We start from the raw sequence: 7,956 nt of genomic DNA, 5'->3' as shown, positions 1-7,956 counted from the left end.
CACTTTGGGAGACAAAGGTGAGCAGATCACTTGACTTGTCAAGAGATCGAGACCATCCTGGCCAACATGGTGAAACCCCGTCTCTACTAAAAATACAAAAATTAGCTGGGTGTGGTGGCATGCGTCTGCAGTCCCAGCTACTTGGGAGGCTGAGGCAGGAGAATTGCTCGAACCCGGGAGCAGAGGTTGCAGAGAGCCGAGATTGAACCGCTGCACTCCAGCCTGTTGATAGAGTGAGACTTTGTCTCAAACACACAAACAAACAAAAAACAAAAGAAACAGTTTAGCCCTAAGCTGGGGCTTCTGCTGGACACAACCAAGATTGAGAAAGACTTGTAAATGACATTTTTTGCAGTGTAACTCAGTTTATCTAAAGTCCTGTTGGGGTCCCACCTACAGTCTTCTTGCAGCTCACCAGGGTAAGTAGCCCCCATATGAGGCGACACTTTACTGGGATGGTATGTGGCCTCCTCCCTGCCTGGAGGCCTGAGAGAAGACTGGCAGGCTTCCTACCACTGAAGCATCCAGAGTGTTTTGCAGAGGAGCGGGAGGCAGAGAAGCCTTCCTGGAGGAGGCAGGATCCAGTGGAGCCCTGATGGGTGGAGAGGAGCTGAAGGGCTTCCCAGGTACGTGTGTGGGACCACAGCTGGGACGGAGCAGGGAGGTGGGTATTAATATGGCAAGCACAATCAGACTGGGTGGTGGTGGAAGTTGGATGGGGTTAGACTGTGAAGGTAATAGGAAGCCACCACTGGTTTGTTTGTTTGTTTGTTTGTTTTGTTTTTGAGACAGAGTCTCTGTTGCCCAAGCTGGAATGCAGTGGTGTGATCTCGGCTCACTGCAACCTCCACCTCCTGGGTTTAAGCGATTCTTGTACCTCAGTCTCCTGAGTACCTAGGATTACAAGCGTGTGCCACCACGCCCAGCTAATTTTTGTATTTTTAGTAGAGACGGGGTTTCACCATGTTGCCCAGGCTGGTCTCAAACTCCTAGCCTTAAGTGATCCACCTGCTTCTGCCTCCCAAAGTGCTGGGATTACAGGCCTGAGTCACCGCACCCAGCCTCACCACTGGCTTTTGAGCAGGAGAGTATCTTGGTAGTGAGTTTCAGGATCAGGAGTGCAGGGCTAAGTAACAGGCACTAACTTAGTCCCCAACTGAAGCAAGGCACAGTGAGGCTGGTACAGACCCAGGCTGGAAAATAGAGGGGCTGAGGGTTAGGCAGGGCCTCCTCCTGAGCCCTGAGAACAGCCAACTGGGCTCACATTCAGCATGAGGAAGGAGGAGGTTGGCGTGGCAATCCTAGAGGTAGCTGGGTGACCTCAGAAAGGAAGGGCCTAGAGGTCAAGGTCTGGATCATGATCAAAGAAAACAGAAGTGCCAAGAAGGGCCAAGGCTTGCCCAAGTCACTCAGAGGGAGTGTAGCCCAGGAGTCAGGACACAGGTGCACTGGTGTCCCTGCAAAACCTTCACCATGCAGCTGGGGTGGGGACCTGCCTGCCCTCCAAGGAGCAGCTCCCTCCTGCTTCTGCAGAGGCCACTTGTACTACCTGTGAGGTGTGCTTGGGCTGATGCGGGAAGGGTCCCAGTGAGGCAGAGAGGAGGGAGACCATGTTAGGACCTGTCTGGTTTCTGCCTTTTACTGCCTCTCCATCTTTCCCCCAGGGCTAGAAGAGCACATTCCTGAGTCACAGTTTTCCCAGGAGTCTGGATGGGGCCCAGGCAAGAGAGAGCACCATCTCCCCATTACCAACACACACTCTCTCTCTCTTCCCCCACACACCTCTTGGCTTTCCCTTAGAGCTCTTCAGAGGGTATGGCTGATGCAGTTCGGGCCTGTCCAGACCCCTGGCTCAGGGAGAAGCTGGCCAGCTTTCCAGCCCCACGTTTTCTGGGCTCTGTGGCCAGGGAGGCCCCTCTCCACCAGGCTCTGCCACTTGGCAACTTTGGGCCAGGCCCTGGTCCTTTCTGGGCTTCAGATTCCTCATCTGTGAAATATGATGGCTTCACAGAGTGCTTCCAGTGACTTTGCCAGCCTTACCTTTTGTCAACCCCACACTACCCTGCAAGGTGCTACTGTCATTATCTCCGTTTTACAGAGAGGAAACAGGTTCAGAGAGCGTGAGTGGCTTGCCCCAATCACCCACCCAGCAAGTGGTGGACTTGGTAGTTGAACCCAGGCAGTCTGACCCAGCTCCTGCCTGAGGTCCTTGCCATCATCGATACGCCATCGATTGTCAGGTCAGGCAGGGATCATTTTTCCTTTTCTGTAGGTGGGAAAACTGAGGCCCAGAGGGGCGACATCTCTTGCCCAAGGATGCGGAGCTCAGGTGGGTCTTGAACACTGCGTAAGGCCATTTTGCCATGTCCTCGAGCACCTCCACAGAGGAGCCGCCACCCCAGGAAGTGCTGCAGGCTCTACGGGGTGATACCATCAAAGGGTGACCAGGGCATGACCACCGGCTTGGAGGAAGCAAAGAGGATGCTGTTGGTGAAAGGAGAAGCGAAGTGAGAGTGTGATGCCTGGGCCTGGGGTGGAGGGAGCAGAGAGAAGTACAGTGGGGGTGCAGGTATGGGGCGAAGGGAGAGGCCACCCACAGACGCCTCCCAACTTCCCCTTCCTGCAGAAGCAACAAGACGGCAGCCGAGACAGCAGCTGAGACAGCAGCTGAGACGGCAGCGGCAGCTTCACAGGTCAGCCTCCTCTGGGCCTCTCCCCACTCTCCCCTGCCCAGTTCTCTGTCCTTATCCACAGGCCCCTCAGTGGGTACTGGGCATACCGACACCTAGGTGGGCACAGGCCTGGGGACATCCTGGGTGAGCAAGCTGGGGACCCAGCCTCCTTCCCTTTCTAGTTGGCAGCTCCACATCTGGGGGAATGTAGAGATCTATGCTTTTGGAAGGAGGGGCGATTTAAATTAAGAAGTAGTTAGGCATGGGGCTCGAATCTTAGCTTCCCCATGAGGTCTGGGACAAGTGAAGGGTGGTTTCTTTTCTGGACCTCAGTTTCTCATCTGTGAAATGGGGTGAGTCTGGGAACCTGCACCGTGGATGGCTGTCAGGGGCTCAGTAGAGGGCCTGGCACATACTTTGTGCTTGGCAAACTGGAGCAGGTGCAGCTCCTTTCAGAGCGACCTGGATTGGATCCTGGGGACAGCATGTCTCAGGGAAATGGCCCTGCTGCTGGCTTGGTCACAGACTTCCTGTTGGGCTCCGGGGTGACCTCTCTTTCCCAGCCTGTGAAATGGAGTCACTAATAGCATCTCTTAGGGCTTTTCTTTTTAGAGAGAATCTTGTTCTGTTGCCCAGACTGAAGTGCAATGGCGTGATCTCAGCTCACTGCAACCTCCACCTCCCAGGTTCAAGCGATTCTCCTGCCTTAGCCTTCTGAGTAGCTGGGATTACAGGCGCCAGCCGCCACGCCTGGCTAATTTTCATAATTTTAGTAGAGGCGGGGTTTCACCATGTTGGTCAGGCTGGTCTCGAACTCCTGATCTCAGGTGATCCACCTGCTTTGGCCTCCCAAAGTGCTGGGATTACAGGTGTGAGCCACTGCACCTGGCCTCTTAGGGCTTTTTTTGCAGAGACCACAGGTTGATTGATTCCTCACCCAGGCCAGAGGCAGGGGCTCCAGACTATGGTTGGCAGGGGCAGGTGGGGCTGTGTGTGGAGAATGGCTGGCTCAGTAGGCCCTCATGCTGCTGGGGAGAGGTGGGATTCTGGGGTGCATGGTCAGCTGCAGAGAGGAAGGCAGGGGTTCCCAAGCCTTGTGCTCAGATGTATTCCTGACCAAGGACTTTGGCCAGAGCCCTGGACCTGGCTCAGAGCCTGATTCCCAGTAGAGGATCAGGGAAATTGTTGTTGGAGTTTCTCTTTCTGGGAAATAGGTTTCCTTGGCCTCATTTTACAGATGAGAAAACCTGAGACACAGAGAAGTCAAGTGCCTTGTCCAGTGTCACACAGCCTAGGCACTGAATACTGGCACTGGTTATGAGATTCTCATCTTCCAGAGGCTCTGTCCTGTGCTCCACAGCTTGTCATTTCTCTGTTGGCCTAAATAGAGTCTTACTTGTCTGCACAGCAACTCAGCTGCCCAACCATCTTTGGGAGGCTGCAGTGTGCAGGGGGTAGCGCCCTGGACCCTGGAGGCCTGGGTTTGAGTCCCAGCTTGCCCACTGGCCTGCTGTAGAACTCAAGCAGACTCCTCTTGTGCAGTATTCAGTTTCCCCACCATCAACTGGAACCATTCTGGAAGTCAGGTAAGGAAGGGATTGCTATTTCCTAGAAGGCCCCAAATAATGAATTGCAGGGTGGAAAATGAAATGACGCAGTGTGTGAGACAATGGTGCATGGTGACCTCTCTGAAGGGATGTGGAGGGGAATTTGGAGGTTGCAAGCAGAAGTGAAGACCGTGGTTTGCTCCTGGGAAAGGGGGTGGAAACCACAGCTTCTATCTGGAGTGCCTGGGGGAGGTATCACTTCTGCTTTGGCCTCAATTTCTTCAGTTGTGTAGTAGGGTCAGGCTTGTCTTCCCTCAGTGCCTGCCTGGAACCAGTGTGGGTAAGAGCCTGGTCTTAGGGTCCACACCCTGCAGGTCAAATCCATCTATCTGACTGGACCTCAGTTTCACCAACAGTATAGTAAAGGGGCAGACAAGTTGGCCCAAGATCCTTTCTGTGCTATCAGGTCTTCCACTACTGGGCCTCAGTTATCTCTCCTAAGTGATTTCCTTCAGTAGCTCAGTAGCTTCTTTTGCCTCCCCAAATCTTTTTTGTTTTTTTGTTTTTTTTTTTTTAGACAGAGTATCACTCTGTCACCCAGGCTGGAGTGCTAGAGTGCAGTGTCACAATCATGGCTCCCAGGACCAAGTAATCCTCCCATCTCAGCCTCCTGAGTAGCTGGGACCACAGGCTCATGCCACTATGCTGGGTTAGGATTTTTAATGTTTAATTTTGTAGAGATGGGGTCTCCTTATGTTGCTCTGGCTGGTCTCAAACTCCTGGGCTCAAGTGATCCTCCTGCTTCAGCCTCCCAAAGTGCTGGGATTAAGGCATGAGCCAGCGCACCCGGCTCCCCCAAATCTTATCCTTTGTCTTTTCTCTGAGGTTCTGAGAGGGTAAGTAAATAACACAGCCAAATAAATAACCAAATAGCCAAATAAATAAGAACCCAGCCTTCTGTGACTCCAGAGTCTCTATTTCATATTTAAAATAAACATATATATTAAAAAAATTATGTTAAGAAAAATGGGTGACCACCTGGAGAAAAAATGAAATTGGATTTATATTTCCCACTGTACCCCAGTATCAATGCAAATGGACTGGAGATTTCAATTTGAAAAATGAATCTATAAAAGTACTGGAAGAAACGGGCAAATTCCTTCATGACATTGGAGTAGAGACTGGGCTTGGTGGGTTCCTCCTGTGATCCCAGCCTTTTGGGAGGTTGAGGCGGGAGGAGGGAGGATCGCTTGAGCCCAGGTGTTTGAGACCAGCCTGGGCAACATGCTGAAACCACGTCTCTACAAAAATAAAAACATTAACTGGGCGTGGATGTGCCAGTTGATACAAAAGTGCCCCAGTTGATACAAAAAGTTGTATACTCTACATACTATTCTGCATTTTGCTTTTTCACTTGAAAATACATTTTGGAGAGCTTTTCATGTCAATAAGAGGAGAGCTTCCACTTTGTCATCTGCATATTCTAATGTTGTAGGGATAAGTTACAGTTTATTTAACTAGTCCCCTATTCATAGACATTTGTGCTGGTTCTATTTATTTGCTCTTACAAACAATGTAGCTATGCTTATATTATTTCTCACATGTGTGAGTTCACCATTTGTTTATTTTTATTTTTTGAGACGGAGTCTTGCTCTGTCACCCAGACTGGAGTGCAGTGGTATGATCTCTGCTCACCTCAACCTCCGCCTCATGGGTTCAAGCCATTCTCCTGACTCAGCCTTCCGAGTAGCTGGGATTACAGGCGTGCTCCACTGCGCCTGGCTGATTTTTGTATTTTTAGTAGAGACAGGGTTTCACTATGTTGGCCAGGCTGGTCTTGAACTCCTGACCTCAGGTGATTCTCCTGCCTTGGCCTCCCAAAGTGCTGGAATTACAGGCATAAGCTACCATGCATGGCTCTATTTATTTATTTCTGATCCAGGGTCTCACTCTGTCACACAAGCTGGAGTGCAGTGACACCATCATAGCTTACTGAAGCCTCAAACTCCTGGGCTCACGTGATCCTCTCACCTCAGCCTCCCAAGCAACTGAAACTACCAGGTGCGTGGCACCACACTCAGCTAATGTTTTTGATTTTTAGTAGAGTCAAGATCTTGCTGTGTTGCTCAGGCTGGTCTCGAATTCCTGAGCTCAAATGATCCTCCTGCTTTGGCCTACCAAAGTGCTGAGATTACAGGTATGAGCTACCATGCCCCGCCATTTGCTCATTTTTATATTGAGTTCGACTTTTCCTTATCAATTTCTGGAAACATTTTACGTAATAGGAAAATCAGCTCTTGTCTGTTATACATAGATAAAAGTATTATATGCAAATAGTTTTCCTAATTTGTCATTTGTCTTTCAACATTACATATGGCCTTCTTTTGGCCAGGTAGAAGTGTCTTTTTAAACAATTTTTTTTGTTTGTTTTTTTCTGAGATGGAGTCTTGCTCAGTTGCCCAGGCTGGAGTGCAGTGGTACAATATCGGCTTACTGCAAGCTCCGCCTCCCGGATTCACGCCTTTCTCCTGCCTCAGCCTCCCAAATAGCTGGGACTACAGGCGCCTGCCACCATGCCCGGCTAATTTTTTGTGTTTTTAATAGAGACGGGGTTTCACCATGTTAACCAGGAGGGTCTCGATCTCCTGACCTCGTGATCCACCCACCTCAGCCTCCCGGAGTGCTGGGATTACAGACGTGAGCCTGGCCTTAAGTAATTTTTATGTAACAAAATGTATCTGTATTTTCTCTTTTGGCTTCTGGATTTTGAGTCATAGCTGGAAAAACCTTCCCCACTCCATTGTTTTCTTGTTTTGTTTCTGTTTTTTGTTTTTGAGACAGGGTTTTGATCTGTCACCCAGGCTGGAGTTTAGTGGCACAATCATAGCTCACTGAAGCCTCAACCTCCCGAACTCAAGCGATGCTCCCACCTCAGCCTCCCGAGTAGCTGAGACTACAGGCATGTGCCACCAAGTCCAGCTAATTTTTTGTATTTTTTGTAGAGATAGGGGTCTTGCTGTGTTGCCCAGGGTGGTCTCGATCTCCTGGGCTCAAATGATTCTTCCGCCTTGGCCTCCCAAAGTGCTGGGATTACAGGTGTGAGCCACTGCGCCTGTCCTGTCCAGATTTTGCATATAATAAAATATATGATTTTTTTTGCGAGAATGGAATTAGATTGTTTTGCAATGTGCTTTCTGTCTTTCATGAGCAATATGTCACTATTATTTCTTCCATATTGATAGTCACTTGGAGCATTTAAAAATCCTATTAAAATATTTATTTATTTTTTGTTGTCATGAAGGTAATATGTTGTAAAAAAATTAAACAATACAGAAAATATAGAAGGAAGTTTGAAAAGAAAAACCTCTCCCCTCAAAAAAGCATTATTAACATTTTGGTGGCTATCCTTCTAGATCTCCCAATATGCTTCAGCATGCATACAAACATAATTTTTCGTAAATGAGATTTCATGTGTTATTTTCAGCCAGCCCTTTCCACTCAGTGATATGCTGTGCTCTTCTTTTACTTAGCTTTATTTTTTTGTGTTTTTTTTTTTTGAGACGGAGTCTCGCTCTGTCGCCAGGCTGGTGTGCAGTGGCGCAATCTCGGCTTACTGCAACCTCTGCCTCCCTGGTTCAAGCAATTCTCCTGCCTCAGCCTCTCGAGTAGCTGGGACTACAGGCGCCCGCCACCTCGCCCGGCTAGTTTTTTGTATTTTTTAGTAGAGACGGGGTTTC

At 49.5% G+C, this 7,956-nt stretch overlaps 1 protein-coding gene across 2 annotated transcripts in view; it reads left to right on the top strand.

Moving 5' to 3' along the window:
* The first annotated feature begins 2,407 nt into the window (after positions 1 to 2,407).
* The window catches only part of ADGRG5 (adhesion G protein-coupled receptor G5), a 37,203-nt gene continuing 31,654 nt past the window's right edge, over positions 2,408 to 7,956 (top strand). For both annotated transcript variants that reach the window (XM_011938829.1, XM_011938830.1), the window contains exon 1: positions 2,408 to 2,693. The gene's annotated coding sequence lies outside the window, so the exon portion shown is untranslated. The remainder of the gene's footprint in view (positions 2,694 to 7,956) is intronic.

The sequence above is a fragment of the Colobus angolensis genome, unplaced genomic scaffold (assembly GCF_000951035.1).
Source record: "Colobus angolensis palliatus isolate OR3802 unplaced genomic scaffold, Cang.pa_1.0 Scaffold178, whole genome shotgun sequence".
NCBI lineage: Eukaryota > Metazoa > Chordata > Mammalia > Primates > Cercopithecidae > Colobus > Colobus angolensis.
Note: the sequence above shows the minus strand (reverse complement) of the source record. Positions and strands in the feature narration are given on the sequence as shown.